Source organism: Cebus imitator, unplaced genomic scaffold (genome assembly GCF_001604975.1).
Source record: "Cebus imitator isolate Cc_AM_T3 unplaced genomic scaffold, Cebus_imitator-1.0 Scaffold231, whole genome shotgun sequence".
Classification (NCBI taxonomy): Eukaryota; Metazoa; Chordata; class Mammalia; order Primates; family Cebidae; genus Cebus; species Cebus imitator.
Window position 1 is genome coordinate 5,400,654 of NW_016107546.1, and position 17,371 is coordinate 5,418,024.

The 17,371-nt window shown below is 50.8% G+C and overlaps 1 long non-coding RNA gene across 1 annotated transcript in view; it reads left to right on the forward strand.

The window, feature by feature from the left end:
* Positions 1-486: 486 nt before the first annotated feature.
* Positions 487-17,371, forward strand: part of LOC108281796 — a 64,970-nt gene continuing 48,085 nt past the window's right edge. The window contains exon 1 of the long non-coding RNA XR_001816148.2: positions 487-1,002. This is a non-coding gene — a long non-coding RNA (uncharacterized LOC108281796). The remainder of the gene's footprint in view (positions 1,003-17,371) is intronic.

Here is a 17,371-nt window from a genome sequence, read left to right on the forward strand (position 1 = left end):
CCCGCCCTCGGTGGTCATCTGGGACCCGGGAGCGAGGCCGGGCCGCGAGGGCGGGCCCCGGGCGGGGAGCGGAGGCGCCGGAGCGGGGTCGGCCCAGAAGCCTGGCGAGCGCCCTAGCCCGCCGCCCGGGGTGCAGCCGTGGCCGCTCCGGGCCAGCGCTTCGGCGTCGCCTCCCTCAGCTCCTTTGGGGCTTCTGGAGGCGGTGACTGGCGGGAGGCAACGCCCGGCGCATCACTCCGCGAGCCGCGGGCCCTGCCTTGCGCAACGACCTCCCAGGCCTCGAGGCCGAGCGGCCGGCGCCGGGCAACTGAGCGCGCGAATGGGACCGCGGCCGGGACCCCGGGGACTAGCCCGACGTCTCCCTTCAGGAGCGCTCCTCGCTCTGTCTCTCCGACTTCCTCCCTCCCGCGCCCTCCCCGGCCGCTCTCCTCGCTCCCTCCCTCCCTCCCTCCCTCCGCCTACCCCGCCCTGCCCCCTCCTCGCGCCGCGCCGCAGCGGGGAGGGCGCGCTCGGGCCGCGGCGCTCACTCCTCCCCCTCCCAACCTGGCGGCCGCCTCCCTTGCTTATCTCGCTCCCCGCACTCCAGGGTCTCCTCGCTCTTTTCATTCCTCTCTCGGCCTCTTCCACTTTCCCTCACCCACCCTCTTTCAAACGGAGGGATCACAGACTCAACTCTCAGCTTGCTGGGGGACGACCCCCACCCCTAGCAAAACTCGACCACCTCTGACTTTGTGAAATCTTCTTTCTGTTTGCCCCCTACAGCAGCCCCCGCTCCCCGTCCCAGGACCCGGCCGCCCCCCGCGGAGTGGACCCTGCGCCGCCCCCCAATCCCCCCTTCCCCCCTTCTTCCTCCTAGCCCGCGGGGCCGAGTGGTGCTGCGGCGGGTGCGGCCGCCCGGAGCCTCCCTGGCCGCCCTCCCTAGGGCCGATACTGACTCCATCTGTCAACTTCGTTTAGACTTTGCCGCCCTCAGCCACACGCCGGGGTGCCAGACGCCCAAAGGTAACGTGCCAATCCTCTCTCTTTCTGGCAGGGCCTGCAGGCTCCCGACAATTGTTAGGGCAACTGCGGGCGCCCCAAAGTTGTGGGCCGCTGGCGCTCGTGGACGTTTTCAGAACTTTGAGCAGAGGGATTTGGACTGAGAAACCTAGGCCAAGTTTTAAAGACTCTGGAAACCTGGATCTCATGGGACTCATGGTTGTATTTGCTTCACGTCCTTACCCCCCACCCCTGTTAGTGTTTTGTAAGAAAAAAAAAAAAAAAAAGAAAAAGGAAAAGAAGGAAAAATAAAAGAGAAAGACCCTGAGATAAGTGAGATGGTTGTATTTATATTCAGTTCTGAAGGGGTGTGCAGCTGTCACTAGGTTTACATCCTCTGTCTTAACATTGCCCACCCAAAACTGTGCTGGGTCTCAGCTAACTCCTGTCTGAGAACACTTCTCCCCAGTTGTGGCTAATTCCTCCCTAAGCAAGAGTCAGGCTCAGAGAGAGATGTGCCCTCGGGAGCAATCATTTCCAATGAGACCCGACAGTTAGTTATTGGATTACACGTGCAGGGAAATGTAGTCCGACCAGGGGATAGGAGCTGGGAGAGGGAGGAGGAGAGCAGGAGGCCGGAGCTGGAGGGGCCACCCAAGGGCTGAAGGGGGAGGCCCAGAAAGGAGGTTCTGAAGACCAGCCGAACAAACGGGAGGCAGAGCTGGGCACCCCACTGCATCTAGGCTGAAAGGACGGAGATGCTTGGGTGTGCCTGCTGGGGAGCCTGGGGAGATGGGGGAGGCAAGAGAAGGGGAGGTTGTGCAGTGATCAGGAGGGAGCCGCCAGGCAAAGAGTCTTCAGCTGCACCGCAGAGGCAGGCTTCTTGGGGTTGGCAGGAGCCCTGTGTACCCCCGGAGTGCTGGGGGACTGCTGCCGGCTGAGTGCCCTGGTGGAGCTGTAGATGCAGAGAGGGCGGGTGGGGAGGGGAGGGGTCGGTGGGAGGGGGGTGGGCCGGGGCTGGCCCCAGACAGTGACCTGAGGTTGAGTGGAAGCAGGCTTTTTCCATCAAACCCTGCCTGGATACCACACACAGAGACCGAGTGTCAGTTTACTGCCCTGAGCCGGCTCCTTCTCCCTAAGCTCCACAGTAATTAGACAAAGAAAACCTAAATTAGCTGAACAGGCGTCGACAGCTTCCTCCAGAGCACCCCTGGTACCTACATGGGAATGTGTCCGAAAATGGCTTGATTGTAGCCGAGAGTCAGCTAAGAAAACACGGCCAAGCTGAACTCAGTTTACCACTCATTTGCAATAGAAAAAAGAAACAAGGCGCCCTTTTCCGGGTGGGATGTTTTGATTGGGTTGGGGCAGGGGGTTTACAGTTGTTTCCACTTTCTAAGAATTTCTTTCTCACTGACTGCTGAATGGTTTTGGGGGGTGAGTCTCCGTATATTTCATAGTATTTTTTTCTCTTGCCCTCATTTGTCATTCTGTGTGGAATAACTTCGAAATACGTAACTAAACATAAAAGTTAATATAATGTGTTCACTAAATGAATGCTTCAAGTGCTTAAAATATAATTATTTTAATAAAGTAGAAGCCGGAGTGGGGAGGATAGATAGGATCTTAAAAGAGCTCTCCTGACATAGAGTTCAGTGTGTATGGGTCTGTCTTTGTCTGTGTGTGTGTGCATGAAGTGGAAAGGCATCAGCCCAGGGGAGAAACTGGGGGGTGGGGGGGAAGGACAATCATCTCATTTGTAGGTGGGGGTGGTGGGCAATGGGCTTTGGGAACATTCAGCACTCATTGTCACTTAGCCTGGACCCTGATTCTCTGTGCTTGAAAATTATATGTACTTAGATCTCAGAGAGCAGAGCTCCAACCTTTTAAGAGCAGGCCTTAAAAGGTTTTAGGACCTGGAGACTGAAGAATAAAAGACACTAACCCTAAAATCCAGGCAGGACCAGTGATAACCTTCTATACAAGCAGCTCCCAGTTTTGGGGTTATAGGGTCATCCTTTAAGAATAGGATGGAAGCTTTGGAGGCAGTTTCCAGAAAAATACTTCCAATTTTCTTGGGCCTTTAGGAAGTCCACAGGTACTCATTAAGACAAAAAAACACCAGATTATTTTAGTGTCTACCAATTCAGCTGATTAAATTACAAGGGATTTTTAAACAGCTCCCTTGTCCATCCAAGTGACAGTAGTATCTATTTTGCCTAAATTCTAAACTTGCAAGAAATCCCACTTACAGTATGCTGAGTGTTATGAGCGCTGGCCGGGTCATGGAAAGGCAGTGGGCATTGGAGAGCAGTTAGGGCCGGAGGCGGTCTGCTGACTCTCTGCATGCTGCCCCTGTAGACCCTGAACTCCAGAATGATATGGAGCTTGGGGGCCTTCTTAAGTTATATCAGCGGGAAGGCTCCCCTCCAAAATTCTTTCTGAGATACCCCACTTCTGTCCCTGGAAACTATTCCCAGGTCTACAATTGCTAAAGCCCTGCATCTGTTTGTTACAGACCTTGCAGGTACCATCTTGTCATCCACCAGGTGGCCCAGGTATCATCTTCCTTTTGAGGTGAGGAAACCAAGACTCAGAGACTGGGTGACTGGCTACAAGTCATGGAGGGACAAGTGACAAAGCTGGCCTGCAGCCTGGGCCTGGAACTCCAAAGTCAGTGCTCTTTCCACTGCATTACAGCTAAGCTTCTCTGAGCTTTGTGTTAATCACTGATTTATACAAATCTCTTGAGTAAGAATGCATATGATAGCAAATTATGCCAATTTCTCAATCCCTGGGAGGAATACCTTAATTTCTGGTTAGCAGATAGGGTTTAAAAGGAAAATTGTGTTTGTCTCTGAAACAGAGCCTTGTTTAGGATGGCTCCTCCCTCACTGGGGTTCCTTCTTACAGGGTGAGTTCTTCACTCACTTTCACTCCCTATTAAAAAAACACGAATCTTGAAATTTTTTCTTCTTACAGGAAGGAAAGGTATGGTTCATATAAATGCGTCTGGGTCAGCCCAGGCACTGCTTGGTTAACCAAAACTATGCAGCCTCCGGTGCCATGGGTCCTCTCTCCATCCCGCTTTGGTTGACTGTCTCGGTCTGGGCTTCTCGGTCCTTTCCTGCTCCAACCCTTGAAGTCCCATCCCTGCCCCAGCACAAGGGAATGTAAACTTCAACAAGTTTGGGTTTCTCTGATTTTGTTCTGTAATCGGCGTTTCATTCTAGGAAATCTCTTCATTATTGCGGTTTAAATTTTGTGTTCTTAGCATGCTTCCTCTCCTTCGTGAGTTTTACATGAAATGGCTTAGACTAAACCAGTTACTGACAGGAGAGACGCATCCGCATTGGCGCTATTTGCAGCGATCTAAGACGTCTCCTCCCGGCAGTTCGCGCCTGCTGCACCCCTCCCTTCCTTCCGCCTGGGTCCGGCTGGCCGGAGGGAAGGCTCTTCCCAATTCAGAATGAGATTGACCGCTGTTTTCACTCTGTGTTTAGGCGCAAAGTTAAGGTGTGTTGAGGATTCTCGAACTCTTGCGAGGCCTTTCTTAATGTGGACGGCAGGAACTCAGTGCTGGGGCCTGGGGGTGTCAGCGTGATTGAGGAAACGCAGGAAGAGCACCAGCCTGCAAGCTGCAGACGCCTCTTTAGAAAGTTCGATTAACAATGGAAAATGCGGACGGGAACAGCATTAGGAGGACACGCAGAGGCAGGGACTGGAGAGAGCAAGGTGGCTAGGAGTGGGAATTTTACACCTCTCCTGGTGTCTCCTCTCCTTCCTTGGTCCAGAAACCCCCAGACCGCCGGGTTTGAACACCAGCCACCCGGTTCCAAATGTTTATTTGGATAGAGTCTTCCGCTCTCCAAAGGCTTGTGTCCCGGACAGGGCTCCTTTTATAGCCACCTTCCTACGAGATCCCTGGATAGCCGCAGATCTCCTGACCTCGGCAATGGGCACGACTGGATGACCCACTGGCCAGGTCTGAGGGTGCTTGGAAGGGAGGAGAAAAGGGTCCAGTCTACCAGACCCTCATGCAAAGACCAGCCTCACCCCACTTCCGCACTTCCCAAATTGCTGGGCGCGGGTCCTTTTGGTTGGGAGATCAAAACCTTCGGTTGCTCTCAGAAGCCAGCCCAGCGGCCTGCAGGCCAGGATCCTGGGGCGGAGGCGGAGGCGGCAGTACCAGATGCAGCGCCTCTTCGACTTTGCCTGCAGCCCACTGCATTTAGGGGTGGGGAGTTGGGGGGCAGGCAGCGGGCTGGAGAGCAGGGACAGTCCGCTTTTTCTAAAAGGCAGAGAGAAGGGGCTCGGGTTGGAACAGAGTCCGTCTGCGCGTCTCCCAACGGGGAAAGAAGGAGTGGGTTTCCAGTGGCTAAGGAAAAGAAGTAGGGAAGCCTGTAGCACAGATATTCCTGGAAGCAAGTGTGGGTGCCGGTGCCCCTCAGCATGTTAACTTTTCGTCCCCTGGTGCTGATGGAAGGGACGTCCCCCATGCTTTAGGTCGCAGGACAGAGCGTGCAGATGCCTTGGCAACTGGTGGGAGCCCGGCTATGTCCCGGGAGACCCCTCGAGCTCCACACACCTTCCCTCCACCCTCTTGGCTGTGGCAATGCTCGAGGTCGTTTAGGGGTCCGCGTGCCTTTTGCTCCGCAGAGCCGGGCCTCGGATACCGTCCTCCCGCCTGCCTTCCCAGGCTCAGGAGGAAGACCGCTAGGCCGAGTACACACGCTGGGGAGGGCTGGCGGGCCCCCCAGGGCCCACCCAAGGCGACCGCAGGGCCTGGAGAGGTCACTCCGGGCACTGCAAGCGGGAGAGTGCGCGCCGAGGGCTACGGAAGACACCAACCAAAGGCTCCCGGAGGTCTCCAGGCATCGCCTTCGATGCCCCCGGACCGACACCAGAGGCTGACCGGCTGTGGCCGCGCGCGGGGAAGCGCCCTGTAGGTCCCAACTTAGCCTGGGAAGGGCTTTCTTCTCCCGTCTGGCTGGTCTCCTCCCCGCTGCCCTCCCTTCCCCCAAATAAATAAATATTTCCGCGGGCAGCAAACTCGGCAGGGCGCAGGGCCCTGAGCGCCTCCGAGATAGATGAACTTCCTGGCGCATCAAAACTCCCCTCTTGTCCTCCCCGCAGAGCTCAGGATATGGGGCGCGCTTGCTTCTCTTCAGAAAAGGAAACGTAGCTCTTCCAAAAATATAAATCAGCTCTGACGTCCAAATATTTCTTTTGTCCTCCAGCATCCTCTATGGGGATAAATAAAACGTGCTCGGCGCCCAGAGGCCGACTAGGGACCTTGGGGCGCCCAGACGCCGCCTTCGAGGAGCTGCCTTGGGGAGCCCCCTACCCTGACCCCTCCCCGCAGCCTGGCCGAAGGCCCCGGGCCCCGGATGCGGCCTGACCTTTGGGCGGGCTGCGGCAGCGGCGGGAGGGAGGGAGACAGCCTCTCTGTGGAACCCCAGCGGCCTGGGAACTCGAAAGGCGCCCGAAGCCTACCCGAGGGGGAGGGGAGCTTGCTCGCCTTGTGCATGAAAAGGGCTGGGAGTTCGGGGCGCGCCCTATGAGTTTGGGCCCCTGCTTTTCCAGGCCGAGTTTTATCAGGGAACCTACGCCGCCTCCCCTTCATTTCCGTCGGAGTTCCTGACCCCAGGGCAGCCTTCTCTGCATGGGGACCCAGATGAGTTCAGGTTCAGAGCAGAGAAGGGCCCCGACTGGGGCTGCTGCTCCCAGCCCAGGCCAAGGCCACTGCTCCTCCAGAAGCCAGGTGGCTTTGCGACCTCAGATGACGCCTCCAGCCTGGATCATGGCCCTGGAGGCTCTTAGTACGTCAGACCCGGGGATGGCTAGAGCGGAGTCAACCTTACCATCGCCCCGCCTCCCATCTCCCTCTTCCAGCTTGGGGGAGGTGGACAGGTTTTGCGTAGGGGCTTGGAAAAGAAATCATTACCAAGGTAAACCACGTGCACGAGGGTGGTTGAGATGTAGGGGCTGAAGTAAAGGCGAGCTCTCCTAGGGAGCACGGTGGCTGGAGGCATGTCCGCACCCCCACTCTCCTTCCTGCTCTCCCGACTCTACGGCGCGGTGCGGAGAGCCCAGGGGCTTTTCTGCGGACCTCCTTTCCCAAGAAATCGCCCCACGGCACCCACACGGCCAGTCTGCAAGACTTCGGGGGTCAAAGGGCAAGGGGAAAGGGAAATCTCCACCTGCCCGGGGGGCAGCTCATCCTCCCCTCTCGCCCTACATCCCACGCCGAGAATTCCGTTCCAGGCCTGGGGCCTGGGGACTGCGCAGCGGGGGCTGTTCTCCAGCCGCCCCTTCTCTCCAGGGGGGTCTTTATTGATGAGCTGCCTCGAAAACCCCCTCCCAGAGCAACCCAGAAGGGTTTAGACAATCCATCACCCACCACTTCAAGAATGCTTCCTCCCTTTCAAACACAATCCTCGCACACCAGACGGGCTGCGGTGGGGAGGGGCGCGCACTTGAAAAGAGAACAGCTATATAATCAACGTCAAAGCTGTCCCGCAACCTTTCGGAAACAGGGACTCTTGCCAAAAATCCCTCAGGATGATTTACTGGGCCCCCTCGCCCTCTCCGCCTCCCGCCACGTGACATTGCCCGCAGCGCCAGCTGCCCGCACACCCTGCTCCGCGCCCCTCCGCGGGGAGTTGGTATTTGAGGAGAAAGTGATTTTTTCTCCTGGAGCTCATTGGGAAAGGGGTCTCGGCCTGGTCGGAGTGCTTTGGGGGCTTGGTTATGGTGTCCTCGTAGGTGAACTGCGAAGGCCGGACCTGGCCTCTGGGAGTCGTCCCTTGCAAGTCACCTTCCCTCCTGCCGGAGCCCTGGGGTTTTGCGGTTGGGCTCCTCTCGGCGCGGGAGCGGAAAGAAGCCGCAGTTCCTCTCGCTTCCGCGAGGTGGCGCCAGCCTCTCGGTAATCGCGGCCCACTGGGCTGCCTGCCTGGCGCGGCGGTCACCTGCTCCGGCTCCCAACGCCCGAGACCCGGGTCCCCGAAGCCCCAGGGGTCCAGGCCCCAGCCCTGGCGCGGGGGCAGGCGGGTGTGTGGCCGGCGGGCCGACAGATTCCTGCAGTGCCGCCTGTCTCTTACTCGGTTGGCCTGCTAAGGGCACGGCCCGCTTTCCTGCCCTACCCTACCCTGAACCCCAAGAAGAAGGGGCAACCGAGTCACGTGTGGGCACCTCTCTGCGGGACACAAGCGTCTTTAGGGCTTGCTGAAGAAACGAGAATCCAGTTCAGTTATTTTGGTTCTCTGAAGCAAGGGGCAGGGGGCTCTGTGTCTTCACTTGTAAGTTATCCTGGAGCTCCTGGAGGTCTCCTGCGGTTTGGTGGAAAACAAGCAAATCACCAAACCATCTCGCCTATTCGCCCCTGGAGAAGCAGGATTCGGCTGGCTCTGAGCGGCCTCAGCCTTCTGTCCCCGAAGAAGTACCTCGTCTTCGGGTTGCTACAGTGACAGAAAGACAACGATTTTTAAAAACGGAGCTCTCATTTCATTTAGCTTCTTAAGAAAACCCTTGCAGCTGTCTAAACTCGTCCTGGTAGAAGTCTGCAAGATAGGAAGGAGCTTGAGGGGTTGTTTTGGGGTCAGCTTCACATAAAGGAGAGGCACCAGGTGGATGGGGTGGCTCGGCCGGGGCGGCGGGATCGTCTTCTATTTTTTATTATGAAAAAAATTTCATAACACACAACGTGGAGCGACTATCCAGTAAGCCCTCTCATCACATAGATGTAACAATTGTCAAGGTTTTGCCACACTTGCTTCATTCATCTTTCTGTTTTCATTTCTTGCTGAAATATTTTAGAGCAAATGTAGACATAATGTTTTAAAAGTGCACCTTGTAACTCCTCTCCACATCTCCAGTTCTAGTTGTCATACCTAAGATTACATTTCGGCGTAGACACGCACACCTTCCCGTGAGAAATTCCAAAATAGGGCTGCTTCATTGTTCTGGATGTGCATTTTACAAACAGAACTCTCCATTTCTCCAGGTGACTTTGAGCTCTGAGTTTCTTGGCTTTCTTCTGGCTGCTGGATCTCCAGAAAGGCTGGCAAATTTTCCCTCCCCCACTTTCACTGCAGGCCGGTGTGTGCCGCTGCGTCTGTAATCTGTGAAAAGGAGTGCTGTTTCCTTCAGTCCCCAGTTAACCCCACAATGCCTTCCATGTATACCTGACAGCAAAATGTTTTGCAAGAGCACGTGTCCTTTGAAAATATCTGCAGGTATGCATTGTCCATGTGCGCAGTACAGCAGTTTCCAAATCATTTTTTTTCCAACAGTGGCTAGCTATGGAAGAACTTTTCATATCGTCTCAAAGTGCCTGAGGGCGAATTTTGGACTAGGCTGGATGGGTGAAGGACTCATGGGGAGGGAGCATGGGAGATCAGGTTGGCTTTCTATCCAGCCCCCTGCCTCCAGGACTCTGTACAAATATTTCACAAATGGTTGTTTATTGATTTATTTGATGCTTTTGCTCCATCAAACAATCCATGTTGTGCTCGTAGCATTTCCCTCACCCCCTCCCAATGCTACCCAGCACAGATGAGTAGTGATGCGGTGGTCACGAGTAGCCCTAAATTTACAGTTTGAGAAGTGCACCTGCTCCTGATTACCTTAAGTCACTTAATAATGTTTCTGTGCTTGTTTCTGTTTTTTGGTAACATGGGGATCAGGAAAATAAAAGTAAGAAAAAATGATGCCCCTCCCACGGGTATTATAAAGGTGAAATAACGGTTTAAAAAAGATATTTACATTCTGACATACACACACTTGTAGTTATTTTTGGTTCAATCTAATAAAAACGTTGTTTAGTTTTAAGGCACCCTTTAAGTTTCACAGTACTTAGGATCTCTCTTTTCCTGGGTAATCTCTCATAGGCGGATTTGGGTTTGCCTTTAACAAGGAAAAGATGGGTCCGTTATCTAGAAGTCTAAGCCTGCCTATGAGGACTGGGGTCCCTGCTCTCGGTGTTTTCGGGCTGTGGGTTGGGTCTCTAGGGCTCCACTGCAAAGAGCGAACTCTGGGAGAGGGAGAGGGGACGTTTCCCTTGGTTGGTTCCTCCAGGTATATCATATTCCTCTGCAGCACTGGGGGTCCAGCCATCTGCATTCTCAGAGTCCTCTGCCCCGGAAATCCCATCCGGCAGAACGTGAAAGTGCAGCTGAAAGAAAACTCGCCCGCGCGGCTCTCAAGGGCGCCTAGCGGGTTACTAGTGGACGTGGTGGACCGCAAAGCCACCACCGCATTTGTTTGTTTCAGGCGGGACTTTCCTCCTCTCCATCCTGTTTCCGCTTTGCAAGAGAAGCAGGCTCTGGACCGTCCTGTGGGAGGCGGCGGGACACCGGAGGACCCTCATCTTCCACGTGAGCCACAGCATCTCAGGAGCCCGGGCGGCTGGCAACTGTCTCCCCGCAACTACAATGGGATACGAGGGGCCGCCGCCGGGCACCCCTGCTCTATCCTATAGGCTTGCAGCCTGGCTCTGAAAATGGAACCTGCAGTATGAAATGCTAACGTGGTCAACGCTTTTCCCATTTAATTTTTTTTCTGTGCTTCCGCCTCCCTCCTCCTCCAGAATACCCTGCACTTACCAGCTACATGATCTGGAGCAAGTTACTTTATGTTTCTGCACCTCCGTTTTGTGATTTTTACGATTGGGATAGTTATAATAGCTAACAGTGATGTTGGGAGGATTAAACGAATTAATACAAACCAAGCTCTTAGAACAGCGTGCAGCACCTGGGAAGTGCTCTGTAAAAGTCGGCCCTGAAACTGATGGCGCAGAGTCCTCGGAACTCGGTCCAGTGTGCACGGCACGGCCCTACGGCTTTCCCAAAGGTGGTTTCGACCGCGCCCACAGAGCTTGGAGAGATTTGGGCCCCTGAGCCTGTCCTAGCCCCAGCCTAATTCCTGTGCTTTTAGGATTTGGTTAAGAATTGAGTTAGGCACGGAGCTGGGAGAACGTAAGAAAAGGTGGGGCAGGACCCCGGCGGATGGCTTAAGCCGGGAATGCGGCGGAGCAAAGCAGGTGCGCGCAGGCTCGAGCGCGTGGCGGCCGCTGTCCCCCGGGTCCTGCGTGCTGTGGTCTGCGTAGCTCTTCGAAAAGGGGCCTGATGGCTGGCGTCAGACTCAGCGCTGCTTCTCCCGGCCCCGGCCTGGCCATCACCTCAGCTCCCTGCCCTGAATTGCTAGGGGTGCAGAGTGCTTTCTGCAGCTGGACGCAGTGGAGACCACAGTGTGCGAGAGCGTCCTCCGGGAGGGGTGTCACCAAGGGCAGCGTCTAGAAGCTGGAGGTGGAAAGACGGGAGAGAATTTCTGTTGTAGCGTCTTCTCTTCTATGTCTGACCCGCGGCCAGGTTCTTCCCCGGGTGGGACTCGTCTCCAAATTTTGTGTGGAAAAGGCAGGCGATCAACGATCGCGTTTCGGCGGCAGTCCTTGGCCTCGCGCGGGCCTCTCCAGAACTCGTGAGGTGGCGCAGGGCCGGGAAGGGCAGGCTGACCTCACCGTGGGCAAAACCAGCCCCGCAGGGCGGTGCAGCGGCCGCGGGATGCCAGGTGCGAAATCTTAGGCAGCGCAGGCGCCGCCGGGCACCGTGGCTTGGACGGCCTTCAGAAGGGGATTCAGACGCGTCCGCTCCGCTGAGCTAGGAGGGCGGGGAGGGAGAGGGGAAGTGACCTCTTGAACCTCATCAAATGCAAATGTTATAAGAAGTTTGTTAAGAAAAGAAAAGAAAAGCGGAAGGACACGGAAATGGAGAAACGTGGAGTCCACCTGAGGCTTGAATGGCCCTTTTAGAGTTCCAGGCCCCTGGGGTTTGCAGACTTGTCTGCGGTAGACCGACTATTGGTAATGGACTTTGCATTTTCCCGCAGGAGGGTGAAGCTACCGGCCCACTTCCTCCAATATGCATATTTTACATACATAAACACCTTTGCAGTTTTATAGCCATTTAAATAAACCATTCATATAAACTCTTACTCTTAAAAGGATCCGCACAAAACAGCTTTTATCTCAGATCATTTTCACTCTTCTTTTAATTACCTGCTTTTGTTGCTTGAGTTTCACCTCCAGGCTGGTGGCCCAAGTGTTTTTACGTTCCGATTTGCCGTCTGTTCTACTGTACCTTACCACCCCAATAACTTTCCTTATCAAATGGACACAGAACAGAATCAACATGTAATTTTCCCAATTGGATGGGTAATATAATTTTGGGAAAAGCGAATGTCTCCTTCGTTTGGTCTTTGTTGGTTCTTAGGGAGGCAGAGTGCTGGTGGGGCCTTCATCCGCAGCATCCTAAGGAGTGCTGCAGATGTGACTACTTTTTGGCTTTAAAAAAGACAGATCGGTGGGCGCAGTGGCTCACGACTGTAATCCCAGCACTTTGGGAGGCCGAGGTGGCAGATCACGGGGTCAGGAGTTCGAGGCAGCCTGGCCAACATAGTCAAACCCGGTTTCTACTAAAAATATAAAAATTAGCTGGGTGTGGTGGTGCACGCATGTAGTCCCAGCTACTCAGGAGGCTGAGGCAGGAGAATTGCTTGACCCTGGGAGGGGGAGGTTGCAGTGAGCCTAGACTGCGCCACTGTACTCCAGCCTGGGCGACAGAGCCAGACTTGTCTAAAAAAAAAAAAAAAAAGACCGACCTACTTGATGAGCCAGGTATTCATCTATTTACTTTTCAAGTCTCTGGACCTATTATAAAATATGTAAAGCATCTGAGAAGCTGTGAGCAGTTTCCATAAGTCAACTTTCATTCAGGAAAAAGGGGAGGGGCTCCTAATTTTTTTTTTTTCCTCCCTTGAAAGGGCAAGCTGTTTTGGGATCTGAAAATATACACGAAACCTCCAGAAACCCATGTTTTAGAACAAAATGGGTGTGGAAAGCTAAGCAGGCCAGTTGGGCAGGCAGGATTTGGGGATGGAGTGGGAGGAAGGCAGGGGATTGTGTAGATTCTGTGGGCAGTGGTGTCCCTCTGAGTGAGGGGACAGAATGCACTCAGGGCTCTGTGCTGGTGTCAGAGAAAGGGGCAAGGGAAAGTGGCAGATTCTCTTTACGAGAATTTTCCATCTGGAAAGGAGGTTTATGCATTCATCACCCATCTCTGGTAAGATGCTTGGTGTAGGTGGAAGGGCGTATGTTGGTCCTAGGCTGAGGGAATCTGCCTTACTGAGCTCGGCTATAAAGAAATTTAATAAACTTCTTTTGTTTTGTGGTTTCTACCTATGGAAAACTTTTCTGCAGTTGGAGGCTCTCAGAAGAGATCTGAGACAGGAAACCTTTCCATTTGTAAATCAGTTACAAAAAATATGCGGTTGAGTTAAGTATTTTACGGCCATAGGGATTTAATAAAAGGGGAAAGAACATAGGTGTATAGAGTGGGGAAACATGGCTGGAGAATAAATTTATTCTTTTTGTTTGTTTCATTTTGTTTTTATTTTCTAACACCAAAATGTGTAAATTTATAGCAATGGAAAAATAATAATCAATTCTGGGTGTCTCAAATTCATTATGATGTATTCATGATCCCTTTCTAACTAGGATATTATTTTGAGGGCAAAATTTGATTGATGTCTAGACTTTGGATGCCTCTACAAAGGGGGGATTGGAGCTGGCAGTATCGGTAACACCGCTTGAAAACATTCCTTCTGGCCTTTACTATTTGCACTTTTTCTTCAAGTTTTCATTCACTTTTCTAATTTTTAAAACTTCTAGTACAATGACATAGTGTAATTTACTTTCATACGTTAAAAGTGGAATTTCAATGGATGGAAATAGAGAAAATCAGGTTACTCAAATAATGCCAAGGAATTTATTTGCATAATTCAAAGTTACCTTCAAGATTGCCATCTAAATGAGTTCTTTCTTTTTTTTTAAAGTAGGATTAATATATTCACCTTTCTGTATATTAACACCTTCAAAAGTAAATGATTTTTAATATTTTGTGAAGGAAGTGACCCATGAAGGGAAGAATGCTTTGGTCCATGAGAGTCATAATGAAGCCATGATTTATCTTTTGTCTTTCTACACATAAATATAAACATATTACAAAAGTGAAATTCTTTCTCTATCTTTCCTTAACCTATTTTTCTTACATAACAAAATATCAAAAATATTAACTAGTTTTTAAAGTTTTAAATATTACTTTGAGAATTTAATTTATTTTAAAAGATTCTAAATTTATTTTTCTCTTTGTGTGATAATCCGCACAACATTTACTTGGGATTTACTGTCTTTTCTAGAAAACATCAACATCTTGGCAAATCTCCTATTATTCTTTTAAAGAGTAAGTAAGTCTAATAAAACCTTCATATTAATCTTTTAAAGAGGAAGAGGTAGAAGTCATCCTTGTTCTTTGAAACTAAGAAAACGAGTCATTGGAAGATTGGAAGTCAACTCTAAGGCCAGTGCAGTTTTACATTGTCATTAATCCTGGGGAATTTGGAAAGAGAGCAGCATGATGGAAGATAAGATACAAATGTGAACATCTTTCTACACCTAGAGAATTTTGTAGATGTATGGTTCTTTGGTTTGCCTGACATTTCTTCCTTCTACTGGTGAGGACATCTTCATATCCTTACAGAGAACTCTGTTTCTCCCACTCAGTGTTGTCCTAGTGTAGCCACACTGCTATGGCACCCTAGACGTAGGGAGTCATGGCCTGTCTATTCCTCTGGCCACGATATTTGGCCAAGTCTAGGCACAGGGTCACCCTCCGTCACATAAAGTTCTTCTCTGGGATTGTTAGTAAAGGAAGTGAGAGAGAGGCTCACTCTTTTCCCTCCAGGATTATGAGCATTAGGACATATGCTTTGAACTTGGCATGGCCACCGACCTCATCACTTCTCTGGTTTCTAGGGGAAGCTCATTTATAATAGAAGAGACTGGGGCCAGTGCACAGGAGAGAGCAGAGGACACAGACACGGAGGGCTCTCAACACTTTTGGAGGCTGGGGGCTGCCCCAGTCCCAGCAGCTCTCATTTTACCATCCAGTACCTTAGTTCCAAAAATATTTTTTAAGTGCCTACTCGGCTAGGCAATGATCTAAGTGCTGGGGAAACATGCAGAGAAAACAATGGAGGTTTCCACTTTCAAAGCTTAAATTTGGGGGATTGAACAGACAAGAAGCAAGTGTGCAAAAGCTTTCAGATAAAGAGAACTGATATGAGGATGGACAGTACATTAAAAAGTCAGTCCATGGTGATGGTAAATGAAGGTGATGTGATAGACACATGGGCATTGGAGGTAATCAGGAAAGTCTTCTCTGGGAAGACACTGGTCTGAGACTTGAGAATGGAGAGGAGCTAGCTATGGGAAGGTTGGGGGCAGATGGAGCAGGAGATGCAAAGGCCCTAAGAAATGCCCTTGGGACATTCAAAGGACATCAGAGGACCAGGGAACCTGCCTTCTCCACGCTAGATGCTGGTTTTTAAGAAAGAGAGAGTATTGATACTCAATGACCAAGTCTGACTCTTGGCCTTTTCTTTTTCTAGGCAGTCACCCCTGAAATACCATTCTGTTACAGCCACAGTAGCCTGCCATGCTTTCCACAGCACCTGACTGTATCTATGTCTCCATGAGCCACTCAAGTTTAAGGGGCACTCTTTTGTAGATATGTTGACTTTCTCCATTTCAGACACAGTCACATTATTGCTAAACTCTGTAGCCCCTGAAATCTGGCCATAGCATTAGTATAGGTATGTGACAGATTGGAGGGAATTCTTATAAAGTTTGGTAGTATCCAAACCATGCTAGATAATGCATCCAGCTCTAGAATTCAGCATCCAGCAGGAGGACCTGGAACCTTGGGTGATATACAAGGGAATTGTGATGAATTAAAGGGACAAAGGAGGGTACTTATGATGAAAGCTTACAGGATGAGAAGCATTGGGTTTTGATAAGGCTGAAGAGGGATTTTAGTTGTAGTCTCAATAGGTGAAAGATTTATACCTCTCAAATCCAAAGTGTCTTGTTGAAATTTTAACCCATAGTGAAAGAGAACCAAGAGTTTCAGGTGGGATGCTTTAGGCTGCAAGCAACAGAAATCCTTGTCTATGGAGGCGGGAACACTGAGTCTATCTCACATGGCAGGAAGACTTAGAGTTGGGCAGGTTTTGGAATGGGTTGTGTTAGCAGCTCAATGGTATCACCAAGGGCTCAAATTCTTTCTAACCTTCTACTTTGCTGGCTGCAGAATCCATTTCATCCTAGAACTCATTTATTTTCTATTCGTAAGGTAGTGTCAGTGAGAGCATATGCTTTTGTCGTTTATATCCAGGTTATAAAAAGGAAAAAAATTATCTCCTTCAACAGTGACATGAAGGTTCTCCTCTCTTTATTTTTGGGGGCCAGTTTAGATCCATGCTTCTCCCTGGACCAGTGACAGTCTCCAGGGAAAAGACACTTATAGATTATGCCAATCACGGGCAAGTGCGGTGGAGCTGACTTGGGCTACTTAGGATATAACTGTGAAGGCGGGAACAGGTTAACCTCCCCTAAATCATATGGTCTTACACATCTTATGGGATTAAGAAATGAAATCTTGGTCTTTAAGAAGGAAGGAGCATGCATGCATCCATGCATGTCAAATAGACAGTGGTAGGTTGATATATTAGTGTGAGGCATTTAGAGTGGAGATAAGGAAGAGTAATCTAGTATAGATGACATTGAATGTCAGAAAAACTTAGCATAAGAGGATGTAAAATTTCTTTCTTTAAGATGTTAGGTTTCTATTTGTCTGAAATTATATGTCTGAAGTCTGATCCTGTCTGAACTTGAGGGCCTGGTGGGGTAGGAGTAAAGGAGATTGCCTCCTAAAATTGCCATTAGAGTTCCCTGAGGTGCTGGTTACACAGATTCCAGAGCCTTACCTCAGAGATTGAGATGCAGTACTTTCGGGTGAGGTCTAGGGCACTCTATTTTTAAACAGTGATTCATATGAGTCTGATGTAGCCTGTCAGCTGAACTCAATTTGGAAACCAGTGGTAATGAATACAGAATAGGCATATTTTTTTTGAGCACATAAGAAACGATCACAAAAATTGACCATGTACTAGGCTACAAAGGAAATCTCAATAAATTCCAAAGAATTAACATCATCTGAACTACATTTACTCATCACAGTGCAATAAATTTAGATGCTTACAACAAGGACATAAAAATAATAGTTTAAAAACACATTTGGGAGCACTCCTCCTCTGCAAAAGCCCTTAAATTATGAAATAACAATTGAGTTAAAAAGCTTATCACAAGGGAAATTATGCAATACTGAGAGCTGCTGACACAGAAGATACACCATGTCAAAGTGCAGCTAAAGCCTTGCTTCAAGGGAAATTTATAGCTTTGAAACTAGTGATCAGAAATTAAGAAAAACTGATAACA